Raw genomic sequence first — 19922 nt, forward strand, 5'->3', positions numbered from 1 at the left:
ATTATTTTAAGAAGGTGACGATAAGTTGGATTTGGGGCAACCAAACACAAACACTGGCACATGTCTGACAAGACTGATAGTGAAAAGAAAACCCTCACCTCGTTCTCTGTGGAGTGATCAGAGAGTCCAATCATTTTTGGCCGATGGTTGTTGGCCCTTCTGACTCTCTCCTTCAGAGGAGACCGGTGGGTTGGCTGAAGTGGCCTTGTGACCTCTGGGACAACAGCAGGAGGAGGTGGTTCATCTCTAGGCCCACTGGCCACCTGCCTGGCCTGGTCCCCTGGGGCCTGCAGTGTCTCAAGGACAGCTGAGGCAAAGCCGTGGCATTGCTGTGGTGCTGGGACCATCAGGGCATACTTAAGAGGGGGAAGAGGTAAGGACATGCATCAGAGAACTGATTCAAAGAACCAAGAGTGAGCTGTGAATGGCAGCTTGCTGTGTGGCGGATTGATTTATAAGTACAATATATCGCCACCTTCTTAAAATAATGGCTTAATAGGCAATAGGCAAGTTCATAAGTGCCTAAATAATGACTGAAGTCATATTTTCATATTAAGTCCTATTTTCAAGTTTTGCAAAACACAGAATAAACTGAACCATATATAGAATATATGATATTTAGGTAAAAACATAATTTTCCTCAAAAGTGACTTAAGCCATTATTTTAAGAAGGTGACGATAAGTTGGATTTGGGGCAACCAAACACAAACACTGGCACATGTCTGACAAGACTGATAGTGAAAAGAAAACCCTCACCTCGTTCTCTGTGGAGTGATCAGAGAGTCCAATCATTTTTGGCCGATGGTTGTTGGCCCTTCTGACTCTCTTCTTCAGAGGAGACCGGTGGGTTGGCTGAAGTGGCCTTGTGACCTCTGGGACAACAGCAGGAGGAGGTGGTGCATCTCTAGGCCGACTGGCCACCTGCCTGGCCTGGTCCCCTGGGGCCTGCAGCGTCTCAAAGACAGCTGAGGCAAAGCCGTGGCATTGCTGTGGTGCTGGGACCATCAGGGCATACTTAAGAGAGGGAAGAGGTAAGGACATGCATCAGAGAACTGATTCAAAGAACCAAGAGTGAGCTGTGAATGGCAGCTTGCTGTGTGGCGGATTGATTTATAAGTACAATATATCGCCACCTTCTTAAAATAATGGCTTAATAGGCAATAGGCAATTTCATAAGTGCCTAAATAATGACTGAAGTCATATTTTCATATTAAGTCCTATTTTCAAGTTTTGCAAAACACAGAATAAACTGAACCATATATAGAATATATGATATTTAGGTAAAAACATAATTTTCCTCAAAAGTGACGTAAGCCATTATTTTAAGAAGGTGACGATAAGTTGGATTTGGGGCAACCAAACACAAACACTGGCACATGTCTGACAAGACTGATAGTGAAAAGAAAACCCTCACCTCGTTCTCTGTGGAGTGATCAGAGAGTCCAATCATTTTTGGCCGATGGTTGTCGGCCCTTCTGACTCTCTCCTTCAGAGGAGACCGGTGGGTTGGCTGAAGTGGCCTTGTGACCTCTGGGACAACAGCAGGAGGAGGTGGTGCATCTCTACGCCCACTGGCCACCTGCCTGGCCTGGTCCCCTGGGGCCTGCAGTGTCTCAAAGACAGCTGAGGCAAAGCCGTGGCATTGCTGTGGTGCTGGGACCATCAGGGCATACTTAAGAGAGGGAAGAGGTAAGGACATGCATCAGAGAACTGATTCAAAGAACCAAGAGTGAGCTGTGAATGGCAGCTTGCTGTGTGGCGGATTGATTTATAAGTACAATATATCGCCACCTTCTTAAAATAATGGCTTAATAGGCAATAGGCAATTTCATAAGTGCCTAAATAATGACTGAAGTCATATTTTCATATTAAGTCCTATTTTCAAGTTTTGCAAAACACAGAATAAACTGAACCATATATAGAATATATGATATTTAGGTAAAAACATAATTTTCCTCAAAAGTGACGTAAGCCATTATTTTAAGAAGGTGACGATAAGTTGGATTTGGGGCAACCAAACACAAACACTGGCACATGTCTGACAAGACTGATAGTGAAAAGAAAACCCTCACCTCGTTCTCTGTGGAGTGATCAGAGAGTCCAATCATTTTTGGCCGATGGTTGTTGGCCCTTCTGACTCCCTCCTTCAGAGGAGACCGGTGGGTTGGCTGAAGTGGCCTTGTGACCTCTGGGACAACAGCAGGAGGAGGTGGTGCATCTCTAGGCCCACTGGCCACCTGCCTGGCCTGGTCCCCTGGGGCCTGCAGCGTCTCAAAGACAGCTGAGGCAAAGCCGTGGCATTGCTGTGGTGCTGGGACCATCAGGGCATACTTAAGAGAGGGAAGAGGTAAGGACATGCATCAGAGAACTGATTCAAAGAACCAAGAGTGAGCTGTGAATGGCAGCTTGCTGTGTGGCGGATTGATTTATAAGTACAATATATCGCCACCTTCTTAAAATAATGGCTTAATAGGCAATAGGCAAGTTCATAAGTGCCTAAATAATGACTTAGGTCATATTTTCATATTAAGTCCTATTTTCAAGTTTTGCAAAACACAGAATAAACTGAACCATATATAGAATATATGATATTTAGGTAAAAACATAATTTTCCTCAAAAGTGACTTAAGCCATTATTTTAAGAAGGTGACGATAAGTTGGATTTGGGCCTCACCCTGGGATCCATTTCTCTAGTGAGAACTGACGCTCCCACCTCATCCTCATCATCAGTAGAACTCCAGAGGAGCGTCATGCTGCTGAGCATTGGCTCAGGCAGCAGTCCACTCACTACCTGAGGACCGACAGGGAGGGGAGCAGGGGGACGGGGAGCATCTGCACATTGCTGGTCCTCTGAGCTGGATCCGCCGCAGTCACTTTTGTCTGTATGGGTAAGGTTATTCACAGTGTCTATGTCTTACACACCTGTTAATTTCTTCTCCAGGTAAATGTGTTTTGCAATCACCTGCAAAGGCCAACTTCCTTTTATCTGCCCATCAAAACACCATTTAAATAATTAATTGGACCTTTTCATTAAGCCATTCTTCTGACACTGTTTTGGACCGAGGCCATTTCCCACTTTCTGATGAGCAAACAAGGTACCTGGTGTGGTCGGTGTGTCTTTCTCAGCCAACTTCTCTTCAAGAGAGAGGCACAACGCCTTCCTGGCCTCAGCTTCAGCCTTACGGAGCTTCCTTTCTGCTCTCAAGCTCTTCACCTGGGACTTCCTTAGATTAAGCCTCTTTTTGGTGCCTTTGTTCTGTTGAATCTTCTCAGCCAAATGAGTCTGCAGGTTTGTTATCAGCGTCTGCTGTCCATTTAGACTGCTGAGAAGTTCTTCAATTCGCTGTTTCTGATTCAAAGAGGAAAAGCAACATTATCTGCAACCATAAGCAAACTGCAGACTTTCTCCCAATTCATTCAAGAGTATACTACTAATAATAATTCCTTATATTTATATATACTCACCATTGAGAGGACATCAGGGCACTCTCCATTCTGACTGCCTTCCTCTGCATAATAGATCCTGAGCTTCAGGTTGAAGTTCTCCTTCTTCAGCTCAGAAATTAGCTGAAAGTTAAATGAATATGCTTATGCTGTTGAGTTTACAGAGTTTATCAAACATTTATACAACAGTTAGTTCCGACCAAGTAATTTGATTGGACAAGAGGCATTCCATGAGTTACGATTATACAGTATAACAGTACTGGGACTTTTAACTATATGTATCACTCCGCCGCTTAAATGACCGTTAATTAGACTACATTGTAGAGCGCACCTGCGCCATCGTACTGCTGTTCTAACCTCCGGACATTTGTAAGTGAGAGTTCAAGAGGCGCGTCTGATTCAATTGCTTGTGCTAGAATAGACTGTGTACTACTGGATACCTCACCGTATTCATTGTTAGAGAGTTGACTCATGTTGATATTTAAGCAATATCACACGAGAGGGAGTGTACGTACCTACGACGAATCACAGCCTTGCTGATATTCAGTATAACAGCACGACCTCGAGTGTGATATTGCTTTTATACAACAGCTCTACAGCGCAATTTATTAGTTAACAGTAATAAGTGACAACAGATTATGATTCGTTTGTTTATTTAATCATTTATTTTGGCTCCGTCAACAAAAAATAGTTCCGCAACTGGACTGTTGCCTAGTAACCTGAACACAAACATCTGCAGGCTAGCTACTTTGAATTAACGTTCATTTCGGAGTGATACATATAGTTAAAAGTCCCAGTGCTGTTATACTGTATATCAGCACTCATGGAATGCCTTTTGTCCAATCAAATTACTTGGTCGGAACTAACTGTTGTATAATTAAGCAATATCACACGAGAGGGAGTGTTTTATACTGAATATCAGCACGGCTGTGATTCGGTCGTAGGTACGAGGCCGCAGTATAACACACGACGAGGCCGCAGTATAACACACGACCTCGAGTGTGATATTGCTTTTATACAACAGTTCTACAGCGCAATTGATTAATTAACAGTAATAAGTGACAACAGATTATTATTTGTTTGTTTATTTAATCATTTATTTTGGCTCCGTCAAGAAAAAATTGTTCCGCAACGGGACTGTTCAACTGGACTGTTGCCTAGTAACCAAACCAAACAAACTAGCTACTTTGTATCGTGTACATTTATTTGTACATTTCCATCAGGGGCGGATTTAGGATCGTAGGAGATCCGGGGCTTAGCCCAGAGGGAGAATATAATGTGCGCGCAGAGCGCGCCGAAATTTTTTGCCTTCAACCTTCAACTTACCACCACCTTAAAGCGGACAAAAGGCACTGGAGAACACATATACATTCACACCCTTTAATGAAGCAAACTAATTGTGGTGGTTCTGGGCACAGAGGGAGGTCAGCACACGTAGCTCCCCCTGTCAGTCACCATCATTTATATTTGTATAGAATTACATAATTGATGGGCTGAGGCTAGTTATGTTACAGTATGTATATCAGGGCAGACTCTGTGCTCACCACTTATATTGTATTTAGAGTCTTATGTTATGATAGCCAGCTAGCATTAGCAAACCGGAAAAGTAGTGTCAGTGAGTCAGTCACCTTTCTAATAAGATTCACAAACCTGAAACATCATCTATGTCATCACTGCTGGTGAAGTCATTGTTGTCAGCTGCTGATACGGCTGCTGCAACAGTTCTTGGCGCTTGTTTTGTTGAAAACAACTTTGGGATATCCATCCTTACAATTGTGCAAGTCAGGCACTGATTGAGATCACTTCTTCTTCAGGGCAGGGCAGGCTACGCAGTATGCAGGCTAATGTCGCGCAGCTGCTGCCTCTCTGTTGGACTCCGGTACTGCACGTTACTCACGAGTTTTTTTTATTTTTTATTTTTTATTTTTATTTTTTAAGTAAAACATTCGGGGCTTTTCAGAAAACATCCGGGGCTTGAGCCCCAGTAGCCACCCCCTAGCGCCGCCCCTGATTTCCATGTATTGTGCAACCAGTGAAATATGACTCGGTTGACAGTCGCTTTGGTGGCATGTGTGAATGTGATTCAGAGTCAGACCAGTTGACATCAGACAGCACGCTGCTCCATCGTTTTCTAGTGTGCACATTATAGTCAATTCATAGCTTTCAGTCACGTGGTTTCTTCCCTAGCAACCACCAACCTGACGGGCAAAAAGTATCATAGCAACATCGCTCAAAATGGCGAGTGGACGCAATTTACCGGCTGCCTACTATTTAGACCACCTCACCCATGAAGAACTATCAAGATACACGACGGTGATAGGAGAGTAGGATTGACACCATTCAAATGGTTTTGAATTCCCTGGCTTCTCCTCTATCCGGACACGTTGGAATTATTTTCCTAACCCCCGGAGAATCAAAGTTATTAACCCGCAAAAGGTGCTTCCTTGACCGGCTTTGTCCGTGAATAACACCGGTTATGGAGGTGGTACAACCACAAGACTATTATTGCTAAATTCACCATCATTATACGGTCATTTTGAGCCCTTAACCACCTCGCTGACACCCCGAGAAGATATACTTTTAATATGAAACTCGATCAACCGGGAGTTCTACCGCTGCTGGACGAAACTCCCAACTCCCGCTGTTAGCGGGCGAGGGAATATTTATATCCGGGAATTCGCTCCTTGCTGTGTCCACAGTGATAGGAGTGGAGGATCGACTCCATTCAAAAACTTTTGGATTCCCTGGCTTCTCCTCTTTCCGGACACGTTGGAATTATTTTCCTAAGCCACGGGAAATCAAAGTTATTAACCCGCAAAAAGTGGGTTTTGCCCGCAAAAAGTGCCTTTTGCCCGTCAGGTGGGCGTTTCCACTATGCTGTGACGTCACATGAAAGCTATGAATAGGCTGCATTTTCCGCGTTTCTCTCTCAGTCTGCATTCTATGAGACGGAGAGAGGTACGTGTCTACAGCAGTGCAATGTAAACTTATAACATACCTATCATAACTTTAATTTGAGTGCACATGAGAAGTTGTACATGCATTTAAGGATGAGTGCACATAAATGCTGTCATGTTGTATCAAAAACATTGGTGTTTTGAGCGTTTTAGAGACTTTAATTTAGCTAACCTCGTGGTTCATTTTTCTGTATGCTAGCGCTCATCACTGTGTCGGCTAGCGTTCGTCACTGTTCTCTGTGTCAGTTAGCTGAAATGTTTCTTTTGTGCTAGGTTGACTCGTGCTGAGAAGACACCTACATGTTTTGATGTTTCATTCCAACATAATTTTTGTGTGCATTGTACAGGTATGTTGCTACTCCCAATACCAGGTTCAAAATGTAATGTGTTGAGGTGTTTTCTTTTGTTCGATGTTCAGTGGCACTGAGCTGCTATAGATGTGGGGCGGGCATTTTGTATCATGCATGTCACTGTATGCGAGGGGAAGGTGATTGGTGAAGAGAGGGTGGTTTATTTGGTGTTGTAAAGTGTAATAGCCCAAATCTAAATATTTTCGGTTTATTATTATTATTACTATTAGAGCTCGGTCTGCATTCTATGAGACGGAGAGAGGTTGACTCGTGCTGAGAAGACACCTACATGTTTTGACGTTTCATTCCAACATTATTTTTGTGTGCATTGTACAGATTAAAAGTGCCTAAAGTACACATCAGCGTCCTGTCATCGGTCAGCACAGAACACAACGCAGGTAGTCGACTCGAGACAGACCGAGCCGGTTACAGTGGTGCCGTGACCCGGATATCTTCGCTCCAGATCATCGCCAGGGTGATCGCCGGTGGTTGCTGTGAAAAGTTGGAACCTCTTCGGAACGTTGATGAGTACTTGGCCCACTGTTGATGTGTATATCGTGTAACTCTTAAATGCCTCTATCTCACTTAGTATAATTTCACATTGTGATTTTTTTTATTTTTATATTAGCATTTGTTAGTAATTCCTATATTATTACCATAGTCTAATATATCACAACTTTTACAAAAATGACTGATGGTAAGGATGTGCAGACACCTCTTAGCCGTGGAAACGCTGCTCTGGTAACCCTAGGAAGGGGCAGGCTAATGAGTCGGTTGGAGTGCACACCAGTTAAAGGTGCTGGTGCACTAGGCAAACCTGTACTCTCGTCCACACACTTACACACTGACGCACCGCACATGCCTAGGTTAGAGGATTTTCCAGACATTGGGAGCGGTGTTAGTCCAGTGCGCGGCCCTGTATCCTCATACACTCACATGCACACAGATGAACATTCTCCACATCAGCCAATGTCTAGTCCTGATGCGAGTTCCTCAGACCTAGGGAATCTCATTACACAATTAGCATATGAAATAGGACAGAACAATGCTAGTCAACTAAACAGGTCTATTGGTAGCGCAGATAGCCAAACAACTCCTACTCCTACACCTAGCCTGAATTTAGGACATAGACATTCTGACTTGAACATGACTGGAGTAAAGTTAGTGATGAAGACAGATGTCAGAGACCCACCGTACTTCAGGGGAGATGGAACAGACAAACACACAGTACATGAGTGGGAAGAAATGATGAGCGTCTACCTGAATAAGAGGGGTGTCCCCCCACAAGAGTACTCCCAGGAGATAATGTCAAGACTAATGGGAAAGGCTAGAGACGTTGTTAAAGTTACCCTGCGTAGCATGCCATCGCTGCGGCCAGCTGAAAACACCGAGCTCATCTTTGATATCCTGAAACAACATTTCAGTGAGATAACCTACTCCTCAATGCCTCTAGCAGATTTTTATAACACTCTTCCTCTAGCTGGAGAAAGTCCCATGGACTACTGGATACGCTTGAATAAGGCTGTGGATGTCGCGGATGAGTGTCTGAGAAGGCAGGGGCGAAACATTGAGGACCCCTCTCATGAAGTCACAATGATGCTGGTGAAACACTGCCCTGACCCCGCTCTTGCAAGTGTCCTAAAGTACAAAACGTCAGAGAAGTGGACAGCAAATGAGGTTCAGGAACACCTCATCGAACATCAGAGAGAGGTCAGAACAAAGTCCCAAGCCAAATCTTACCAGCCAAAGAACATTGGTGCACATGCTCAGACTTCAGCGATAGAGACAGTCACTGCTAACACAACCGACCTTATCTGCTACCCGAAGTCAATGGGGCCCTCATCCTCTCCACAGGCCGAGAGCGTCTGCGTCCAGTCTCTCATTGGCTTGTTGAACCGTGTGCTGGAGCAGAAGGCCCAGACAGAAGCAGTCGCTCCACCCAGCAGGGGGCCAGTAGCCATTGTTCAGAGTAGATGCAGAGTCTGTCAGTCTGCGGAACACTCAACTACTGTGCACTGTAGACAGGCAAACCTCTGTATGGGCTGTTACCAACCCGGCCACTGGAAGAGGGAGTGCCAACAGCGCCGGCCAAGATTTAACACTCATCCACAACCATAGCCACAGCTAGCTCAAGCACGGCCTGAACAAGAGCGAAGTGGAGCAGGTTTAAACTAGATGGCTCACATATGGAGAGGGGATGTGTGAGCGTTAAAGAATCGACCCTTGAAGAAGGTGAAGAATTAAAGGAGATGTATGTAAATGTTTGTAAAGCAAGGTCTGATGATTGTACAGTAATTGTTCAGAATATTCACACAGTTGAGATCTTCAGTGAGTTATTCAACGCACCAGTGACAGTTAATGGCCGCTCTCAGTTGCAAGGGCTCCTCGATACAGGGTCAATGGCCTGCACCATAAGTGAAGAGGCAGAGGAGAGACTGTTGTCAGACAGCGTCCTGACCCAACAGCAAGAACTCCCACAGCGCATCATCCTTGTTGGCTGTGGAGGAGTACAGGTGAGCCCTAAGTGCATGTTCGACATGGAATTGATGCTATATGGGGTGAAGTGCACGGTCCCAGTCCTCGTGGTCGCTGGCCAGAAAGACGATATCATCGTAGGCACCAACATGCTGAAATATGTGCTGCACCAGCTGAAAAATGAGAACAACTACTGGACACTTATCTCGCGAAACACACAGGAGTCTTCAGATGGCGAACAGTTTTTGGAGATGATGGCAAGTCTCACGAGATGGAGGGGTGAAGATGTGCCGGAAAAAGTAGGGACAGTGAAGCTAACCCAGGCGGTGACTCTCCTCCCCAAACAAGAGTACCTACTGTGGGGTAGACTGCCGAGTAATGTGCCCAAGTCACCTGGGAGCACGGTTATTGTGGAGCCTACCACCTCCAGGTGTGTGCCTCGGGGCATTATGGTGGGGAGAGTGGTCACACCAATGTGGGGAGATGGCTGGACCCCGATGAAAATCACGAACATCTCCGACAAACCACTCACCCTTAGAAGGAACAGCAAGCTGGCAGACGTCTCTCCTTGTGTCGCGGCTGAAGACTTCACACTGTTCCAGGGTTCCTCTCAGATTGACAATGGCTCTGTCAAAGTAACTGATGTGAAGAAGGACAACAACACTGACCTGAAAGACAGGCTGCAAAAGTCTGGGCTTGGAAACGTCGACATTGACAAATGTGAAGCGAGCCCCACCACCAAGCTCCAACTCGTGGCATTGCTTGAGAAGTATCAAGATATATTCTCAAAGCACAATCTAGACTGTGGAGAAGCCAAGGGATTTGTGCATAGAATCCACCTCACTGACGACCGTCCCTTTCGTCTTCCGTATCGTAGAGTGCCGCCGGCACACTATCAAAAGCTGCGCCAAGTTCTCACAGAGATGGAAGAGCAGGGAATCATACGGAAATCAATGAGCGAATATGCTTCCCCACTCGTGATGGTTTGGAAGAAGAATGGAGATCTTCGTATATGCACAGATTTTCGATGGCTGAATGCGAGAACCACCAAGGATGCTCATCCTTTGCCTCATCAATCGGACTGCTTGGCTGCCCTTAGCGGTAACGCTGTTTTCAGCACCATGGACCTCACATCGGGTTTTTATAACATGTCCATGCACGAGGAGGACAAGAAATATACTGCCTTCACAACACCGCTAGGCCTGCACGAGTATAATAGAATGCCACAGGGACTTTGCAACAGTCCGGCGTCTTTCATGAGGATGATGCTGAGTATTTTTGGTGATCTAAACTTTAGTAGTCTCTTGTGCTACTTGGATGACCTCCTGATTTTTGCCCCCGATGAACAGCAGGCCCTCAGCAGGTTGGAAGTTGTTTTCCAGAGATTGCGGGAGCACAACCTGAAGTTGAGTCCGAAGAAGTGCCATCTGTTAAGGAAGTCCGTGAAGTTCCTCAGACACATTGTTGGCGGCGACGGTGTTGCAGTTGACCCGGAGAAGGTTGAGCTCATCGCCAACATGTCGAAGGGGGCTTTGATGGAAGATGATTGCTGCACTCCTTCAGTTCGCAGAGTGAAGTCGTTCCTGGGAATGGTATTTTATTACCAGCACTTCATACCAAATTGCTCCTCCATCGCAAAACCCCTGTTCGCCCTCACAGCTGGGCAGAAACGGAGAGGAAAGGCCGGAAAGTACACTCAGAATCCAGGAGTCTACAGAAAGCTCAGACCTGCAGACTGGACCCCTGACTGCGACTCTGCCTTCGCCAGCCTTAAGGAGAAGCTCCTGAACTGTGCGGTCCTCACCCATCCAGACTTCTCTAAGCCCCTGGTTCTGTCCATTGATGCGTCTCTTGACGGCCTTGGGGCAGTTCTGTCGCAGATACCAGAAGGGGAGACGAAGGCACGCCCGATCGCCTTTGCGAGCAAGACCCTTTCTGGCTCACAAAAAAGGTATCCTGCCCACCGCCTAGAATTCTTGGCACTCAAGTTGAGTGTCTGTGAAAAATTCAGCCACTGGTTAAAGGGACACACTTTTACAGTGTGGACCGACAATAATCCTTTAACTTATATAATGACAAAACCAAAACGTGACGCTTGCGAACAAAGGTGGGTGGCAAAGCTTTCCCCATACACATTCTGTATCAAACACATTCCTGGAGTGAAGAACATTGTGGCGGATGCCCTAAGTAGAGATCCTTTTGCTAAGTCAGTGAGCCAAAGGCTGATCAGTGAGCCGTATGAAGGTCTTTTGGCTGAAGCAGAGGGAACAAAGGAGGAGAAAGTCCAGGATCTCTTCCGTTTAAAGGTCCAGTGTCTCCGGGCAGAAGATGCAGGTTGCTGTGTGACCAAGGACACCACTCAAGATGGGCTGACCGGCAGTCAAGAGCCATCGCATGTGAGATCTGCGTGTGAAGCTCACATAGAGTGGGAAAAGGGAGCAGAGATAAGAGCGACGCAGTTTCTCAAGGCTTTTCCCCAGGCGGTGCCCTCAGAACAGGACACACTTCCAGCCCTCTCCATCGGCGAGCTTAGGCAAAGCCAGGAAATTGATCCAGTCATCAAGGAGGTCCTGCCGCTCATTCAGAGGGGTGAGCCACCACCTAGGCGAGGGAGAAGTAGGTTAGCTCCTACAGCCCAGACACTGTGCAAGCAGTGGCATCACCTAAAGGTCCAGGACGGAGTTTTATATAGGGTGACCAAAGAACCATTAAGCGGAGAAAAGAGGTTTCAGTTTGTGCTGCCTAATAGCTTGAAGGTCAAGGCTCTCGCTGGTGTGCATGATCTTGCTGGGCATCAAGGGCAAGCTAGAACAGCACATCTCGCCCGACAGCGCTTCTTCTGGCCGCAGATGGGAAGAGACATCAAGGAGTATGTGAAATGCTGCCAACGCTGTATCCTTGCAAAGACCCCTGAACCAGCTGCCCGGGCTCCCTTGGAGAGCATTCGCACATCGGCACCCATGGAACTAGTGTGCATTGATTTTTGGAGTGCTGAGGACAGTAAACAAAGATCTGTAGATGTGTTGGTAATAACAGACCACTTCACAAAATTGGCTCATGCGTTCCCCTGCGTCAACCAAACTGCGAAGCAAATAGCGAAGAAGTTATGGGATAATGTGTTCTGCATCTACGGTTTTCCAGAGCGAATACATTCCGATCAGGGAGCCAATTTTGAAAGTAAACTCATTGCCGAACTCCTCAGCCTCACAGGGATTACAAAGACACACACAACAGCATACCATCCCATGGGAAATGGGCAAACCGAAAGGTTCAATAGGACGCTTGGCAGTATGCTGCGTGCCCTACCGCTAGCAGCCAAACAACACTGGGCCCAACAGATACAGACCTTGACCTTTGCTTACAACGCCACCATTCATGAAACGACTGGATATCCTCCATTCTACTTGATGTACGGTCGAGTCCCTAGACTCCCGGTAGATATGGTCTTTAAACAAGTCCTGAAAGATCCAGTCGTGGTGAATTACAAGACTTATGCAGAGAAGCTGATGGCGAACCTCCATGTGGCTGCCGGCATAGCTCAGCAGCATGCGAGGAAAGAACAGCAACATCAAGCTGATGGCTACAACAAGAGAGTCCGTGGAACCCACTTGAACGTTGGCGACCGAGTTTTGTTGGCCAATAAAACGGAGAGAGGGAAGAGGAAACTAGCGGACAAGTGGGAGCCCACCATGTATACCATCATAGACCGGAAGCCTCAGACTCACGTTTACCGAATTAGGGATGAGAGTGGGAAGATCAAAGTCGTCCATCGGAACCTGATGTTGGACGTGAGCTTCTTGCCTGGCTATATGCACACTCTCTTCCGCATTCTGACTGCCATGTACTTTATTTCCGACGTAGCTTGAAACATATAGTTCAAAGCCCTTTTCCTTTATACTTGCTGCGGTACCGCAAGATTCCTGGATAAATCGACCCACATCGGTGAGAGTGTGCATATAGCCTATTGCAAGGTTAGTTTATGGGCTCTGCAGATGATGTGAAAGAATATTTGCTAACTGAAGTGCAATGCTGACTCCCACCAAGATCACTGATGCACCCTGCCCAAAGACTTACAAGCTGTCTTTTTAACTTGCAATCAGTCTAGTCCACTTCAGTGCTGTCCAATGTTGAAATGTGTGTCTTTCAAACATGATTGTATTATAATACTTTCTATTCCCCTTGTAGCCACGCAGCTGTTCAAGCTGGCTCACAAGTACAGGCCTGAGACTAAGCAGGAGAAGAAGCAGAGACTGCTGGCCCGTGCTGAGCAGAAGGCTGCTGGGAAGGGAGACACCCCAACCAAGAGGCCACCTGTCCTCCGTGCAGGTGAGGCATGCTGGGAAATATGTGGCCTGTTTGGATTAAGTATACATTTCATGGCAAGACATTTTTGGCCCTGGTGCAATGATGTTTGAATTTCTTCACCTGAAACAAATCATGTCGTTTTTGAGCTTTTTAACCCTGAGCATCAGCCATGGGCATTGTTAGGAGTACCATGGAAGAGTTGGCCAATTGTAATGGGAGCCGTGGTGTTTTCCTAAAGGTGTGAACACAGTCACCACTCTGGTGGAGAGCAAGAAGGCCCAACTGGTGATCATCGCTCATGATGTGGACCCCATCGAGGTAAGTCTAAAGACTAGCAAAGTCCTGAATACTACCTGTGATGTCAACTCCCCTTAATGAACCTGATCTATGTCTGAATCATGTCAAGTGTCAGAACGTCTATTAATGGGCAAATATGAGGTCAATTGCAATGATGTTTGAATTTCTTCACCTGAATCAACTGTGTGGATGAAAACACAAGCTTTTTAATTCTGAGCAGAGACCATAGCCATTTTATGTATTTGAAATGAGATCAAGCACAACCAATATGACATATTTGTATCCCAAAAACATGTATTGATGCTTCCTGTCATTTCCCCCCCCACCCCCTTTAGCTGGTGGTCTTCCTGCCGTCTTTGTGCCGTAAGATGGGTGTCCCTTACTGCATCGTGAAGGGCCAGGCTGGGCAGACTGGTGCACAGAAACACCTGCACTTCAGTTGCCATCACACAGACAAACCCGCAATCCCTGAAGACGAAACATGGGCTGTGTTCCAAAATGCCTTCTTGCACTCAGTCTAGAGTGTGCACCAAGTACAGTATAAGCACTAGATAGGGTGCAAGAATGCTTTTTTGATCACAGCCATAGTGTCGGAACAGTCTGGGTAGAATGGTAAAGATGCATGTCAACAGTTACATTTATTAATACCTGTAGAAACTATCAGCAACTGAACAACACGGGAGCACTCCCATCTGCAGCGTGTTTACTTTAGTAACATGTATTCGTAGTTTTTTGAATGTGTGCTGCTGAAATGCAGTGTATACTCGTGTAAGTCACTTGTGTATTTAGAAAATCGTTAGGGTGTAGGTTGTTTGTTCCGCTGGTAGACAAGTCTAGCTTGCTAGCTAACGTTAGTTTCGAAGGCCCGAACTTGTCTGAGTCGACTATGCTGGAGCCCAACCATGTTGGCTACCACTGAAAAGCAGTAGAAGATGATAAGCGCAATGTTCGTTAGGGTTTGCATGCCTGTTTGACAGCGAATTAGACAAATTGGTAGTCTAGTAGCTAGCTGACCAGATTGACCGTAGTGTTCCGGGGCCCACCCGCTGTGCCGACGGACTACGATGCCGACAGTTTATTAGCTGATTTCTGCGAGAGCTGACAAGACGGTACATGTGGGAAAACTAGGGTTAGGGTTAGGTGCTAGGGTGCTACGGTTAAGGACGGTTAGGGTTAAGGTTTAGGGTTAGACATGCCAGCATGTACCAAGTCGACATAGCACCTAACCCTAACCCTAGTTTTCCCACATGTGTCTTGTCAGCTCTCGCAGAAATCCGCTAATAAACTGTCGGCATCGTGGTACGTCGGCATATTGATGCGGCACCAGTGTTCCATAGCAAGAATGCTAACAAGCATCTTCTAGTATTGAACTAATTGAAGTTGAACCCCTGGCTTTCGCAATGATGATTTACATTATTCACCTGAATCTTCCATGTGGATTCTGTATACAAGCTTTTTAACCCTGAGCTAAAACCATAATACCGTTTTGATCACCTGCTGATGTCTTATAGCCCCCAGCTACTAACCTGTATATTAATGTGACTTTTTCCATGACAGCCTAAAGGAAAGAAGGCTAAGGGGAAGAAGGTGGCACCTGCCCCTTCAGTGGCCAAGAAACATGAGGCCAAGAAAGTGGTCAACCCTCTCTTCGAGAAGAGGCCCAAGAACTACGGCATTGGTGAGTAGCCCAACGTGGCACAGCTGCTAATGTGACCGCTATGGGGATGTTTGTTTGATTCCCAAGAGAATGGGTTTCACATCTTCCTCCATAAGTTTGTGCAGAGGATGTAAACGAATATTTGCTATCTTAACAACGATGCAGACAACTCCACCAAGATTGTTGATGCACTTCCTGTGATTACAGGGTTCCTGTCAATATTCTTCAGTGCCTTTTGTTCACACTGAATTGACTTGGGGTACTGAACCATCCCATGGTCTGTTACAGGTCAAGACATCCAGCCCAAGCGTGATCTGACGCGCTTTGTGAAATGGCCACGTTAAATCCGCCTGCAGAGGCAGAGCTCCATCCTGTACAAGCGTCTGAAGGTTCCCCCAGCAATCAACCAGTTCACACAGGCGCTGGACCGGCAGACCGGTAAGCCAGGGAGACTTGGGGTTTATATTTTTGACTATTCTTCTCAATAGGCTATATGCACACTCTCTTCCGCATTCTGACTGCCATGTACTTTATTTCCGATGTAGCTTGAAACATATAGTTTAAAGCCCTTTTCCTTTTTACTTGCTGCGGTAGCGCAAGATTCCTGGATAAATCGACCCACATCGGTGAGAGTGTGCATATAGCCTATTGCAAGGTTAGTTTATGGGCTCTGCAGATGATGTGAAAGAATATTTGCTAACTGAAGTGCAATGCTGACTCCCACCAAGATCACTGATGCACCCTGCCCAAAGACTTACAAGCTGTCTTTTTAACTTGCAATCAGTCTAGTCCACTTCAGTGCTGTCCAATGTTGAAATGTGTATTTTTCAAACATGATTGTATTATAATACTTTCTATTCCCCTTGTAGCCACGCAGATGTTCAAGCTGGCTCACAAGTACAGGCCCGAGACTAAGCAGGAGAAGAAGCAGAGACTGCTGGCCCGTGCTGAGCAGAAGGCTGCTGGGAAGGGAGACACCCCAACCAAGAGGTCACCTGTCCTCCGTGCAGGTGATGCATGCTGGGAAACTATTGGCCTGTTTGGATTAAGTATACATTTCATGGCAAGACATTTTTGGCCCTGGTGCAATGATGTTTGAATTTCTTCACCTGAAACAAATCATGTAGTTTTTGAGCTTTTTAACCCTGAGCATCAGCCATGGGCATTGTTAGGAGTACCATGGAAGAGTTGGCCAATTGTAATGGGAACCGTGGTGTTTTCCTAAAGGTGTGAACACAGTCACCACTCTGGTGGAGAGCAAGAAGGCCCAACTGGTGATCATCGCTCATGATGTGGACCCCATCGAGGTAAGTCTAAAGACTAGCAAAGTCCTGAATACTACCTGTGATGTCAACTCCCCTTAATGAACCTGAACTATGTCTGAATCATGTCAAGTGTCAGAACGTCTGTTAATGGGCAAATATGAGGTCAATTGCAATGATGTTTGAATTTCTTCACCTGAATCAACTGTGTGGATGAAAACACGAGCTTTTTAATTCTGAGCAGAGACCACAGCCATTTTATGTATTTGAATTGAGATCAAGCACAACCAATATGACATATTTATATCCCAAAAACAAGTATTGATGCTTCCTGTCATTTCCCCCCCCACCCCCTATAGCTGGTGGTCTTCCTGACGGCTTTGTGCCGTAAGATGGGTGTCCCTTACTGCATCGTGAAGGGCCAGGCCAGGCTGGGCAGACTGGTGCACAGAAACACCTGCACTTCAGTTGCCATCACACAGACAAACCCGTACGTACACACCGCAATCCCTGAAGAGGAAACATGGGCTGTGTTCCAAAATGCCTTCTTAAACTCAGTCTAGAGTGTGCACCAAGTACAGTATAAGCACTAGATAGGGTGCAAGACTGCATTTTTGGATCACAGCCATGGTGTAGGAACAGTCTGGGTAGAATGGTAAAGATGCATGTCAACAGTTACATTTATTAATACCTGTAGAAACTAGAAGCTAACTCAACCCTCTGGCAATGATGTTTGAATTTCTTCAACTGAACAACCATGTGGTTCCATGAGCTTTTTAACCCTGAGCCAAAGGTTTGAGTGTAAATCAGTGATGTGTCGGTGCCAAGTTGGTGATAATGGACTGAACATATTTGTCCTTTTTCAGTGAGGACAAAGGTGCACTTGCCAAGCTGGTGGAAGCCATCAAGACCAACTACAACGACAGATACGAGGAGATGAGTTCCCAGCTTTGGTTGTTAGTCATGGTGGTGGTCGTCTGGAGAGCCGCTTTTCACCGTCTGTCGTTTGCTTCAGTTGTCCTGTTTGCACTCAAGTCTCCCTCACTCCACAAACGGACTTCTCCTAATGTCCCATTTTCCACTGTATTGACTCCTGACTTTATCTTCCAGACCCGTCGTCACTAGGGAGGTGGTATCATGGGCCCCAAGTCCACAGCCCGCATCACAAAGCTTGAGAAGGCCAAGGAGCTGGCTACCAAGCTTGGTTGAACACCACCCAGTTTCATGTAATAAAAAAGAAAATGTACCCTCAAACATGCCTGGATTTGTCATTTGATGAATTTGATAAATCGGGAAATCCTGATATTGTGACCTATAGCAGGGTTCCCACGGGTCCTTGAAATCCTTGAATGTTTGTGAATTTGAGACGGCTACGTTATGCTGTCTGCGTGTCTCCCACCAGCTGAGTCGCGCCACTTGCCTCAAGAAAGTTCCGGTGAAGTTGCAGGTTAAACGGCAGCAAGCAGCTGTAACTAGCTTAAATGAACCTTCAGATATGTCTGGCAAATGGAAATGTCAGGATGTGTGGCTCAGAGATCTACAAAGAATGGGTTCTTAAAGATTTACTGGGCATCCATATGGCCCTATGCCTTGCCTGCAGCAAGTCAATAAAACCCCACGCCACGGGCGAAGCTGCGGTGACAAGCCATGCCGCTGGAGCGTCACACAGGACGGCAGATACGGGTCCTACCCCTACTAGGGGTGTAACGGATCACCCTCCACGGTTCGGCACGCATGTGTACCGCGTATCAATTGCAATATTTAACCAAGTAATAATATTACTTAATATTAGTTAATATCTCTTGTAAATCACAATGTAGAGTTGCCATGAAAAGATAGACGCGATAGTTGCGTGCTTTGTTTTACTTATTTTAAACATTTAAATCCGTTTACTCACTACAATCCATAGCAACAAGTGTATTATGGCGAGTGCTAGTAGTAACGTTGGCGGCGCAGAAGAACTCGAAAGGCCTCCCTCGTCATTTAAATCCCACTTCTCACTGGATGGGGTTAGTGCTGTTGACTCATCAGAAAGTAAAGACTAATTCACAGAGTGTATGAAGATTCCAGTAAGGGTTTTGTGAAGGAGCCCTAGTGCTGTTGACTCATCAGAAATATAATGTTTTATTTAGCTCATCAGTGGGCACTCAGCACCATGGACACCTCCAGCCCAGCACCTTGCACCACGGTTCCTGCCCTGCTCCATGGATTACAACGATGATCGCCTGACCCTTGCCTGACTCTACCAAGTCCTTTGCCTGACCCCTCAAACCTGTTTGACCTAATAAAGTCCCACACCTGGGTTCATTGACATTCATTTATTTATATACAGTTAGGTCCGGAAGTATTTGGACAGTGACACAATTTCCATAATTTTGGCTCTGTATGCCACCACAATGGATTTGAAATGAGACAATCAAGATGAAATTGAAGTGCATACTTTCAGCTTTAATTCAAGGGGTTGAACAAAATATTGTATGAAACGTTTAGGAATTGCAACCATTTTTATACACAGTCCCCTATTTTCAGGAGCTCAAAAGTAATTGGACAAATTAACATAATCATAAATAAAATGTTCATTTTTAATACTTTGTCAAGAATCCTTTGCAGGCAATGACTGCCTGAAGTCTGGAACACATGGACATCACCAAATGCTGGGTTTCCTCCTTTGTGATGCCAGGGGCCTCATTCATAACGGGTGCTTAGATCAAATGTTGATCTTACCCGTGTCGTACGTAGAAAACCACGTCAACATAGTGATTTATACAATTTCAACGTGAGTCAATTTGATCGTGGAAACGATCGTAGCTCGACGTCGAGTATTCAACTTGCTTACGCACATTACCTACTGGTTATGCGGAGTTATTACAGGCATGTGAGCCGCACTGCCTAGTGTAATTCATGCAAGTGGCTCGTAATAAAATTAACGATGTTGTTATCAGCCGAGAAAATGAGTTTAATTCAAGATTTAAAAGGAACTGATGTTTCTGATTGTATTTTAGTCTTCCTTTATATCCCTCCGGAGCTGTCTATCTCCCCTTCAACATGCCTAGTGCGTTCCACAACGGACCTTGCCCGGCCAAGCTCTAAATTATACTGGATTTTCTCTGGTGTCAGGGAGTGAGCAGCCATATAAGAATAAGACCACCTGATAAGAATAAGACCATTATATTAT

General features: G+C 45.8%; 1 long non-coding RNA gene and 1 pseudogene across 2 annotated transcripts; both read left to right on the plus strand.

Annotated features, from left to right (window-relative positions):
* Nucleotides 1-13416: 13416 nt before the first annotated feature.
* Nucleotides 13417-14231, plus strand: LOC308166598. The gene is made up of 3 exons (XR_013937696.1): nt 13417-13552; nt 13770-13849; nt 14164-14231. It is a non-coding gene; the product is annotated as an uncharacterized lncRNA (long non-coding RNA).
* A 483-nt stretch (nt 14232-14714) lies between these two features.
* Nucleotides 14715-17956, plus strand: LOC308166738 (large ribosomal subunit protein eL8-like; annotated as a pseudogene). Its single transcript has 8 exons — nt 14715-14732; nt 15386-15506; nt 15774-15923; nt 16355-16495; nt 16713-16792; nt 17107-17237; nt 17614-17713; nt 17873-17956. The product of its transcript is annotated as a large ribosomal subunit protein eL8-like (transcript).
* Nucleotides 17957-19922: the final 1966 nt, after the last annotated feature.

Source organism: Nansenia antarctica, assembly GCF_963989245.1.
Source record: "Nansenia antarctica genome assembly, chromosome: 10".
NCBI lineage: Eukaryota > Metazoa > Chordata > Actinopteri > Argentiniformes > Microstomatidae > Nansenia > Nansenia antarctica.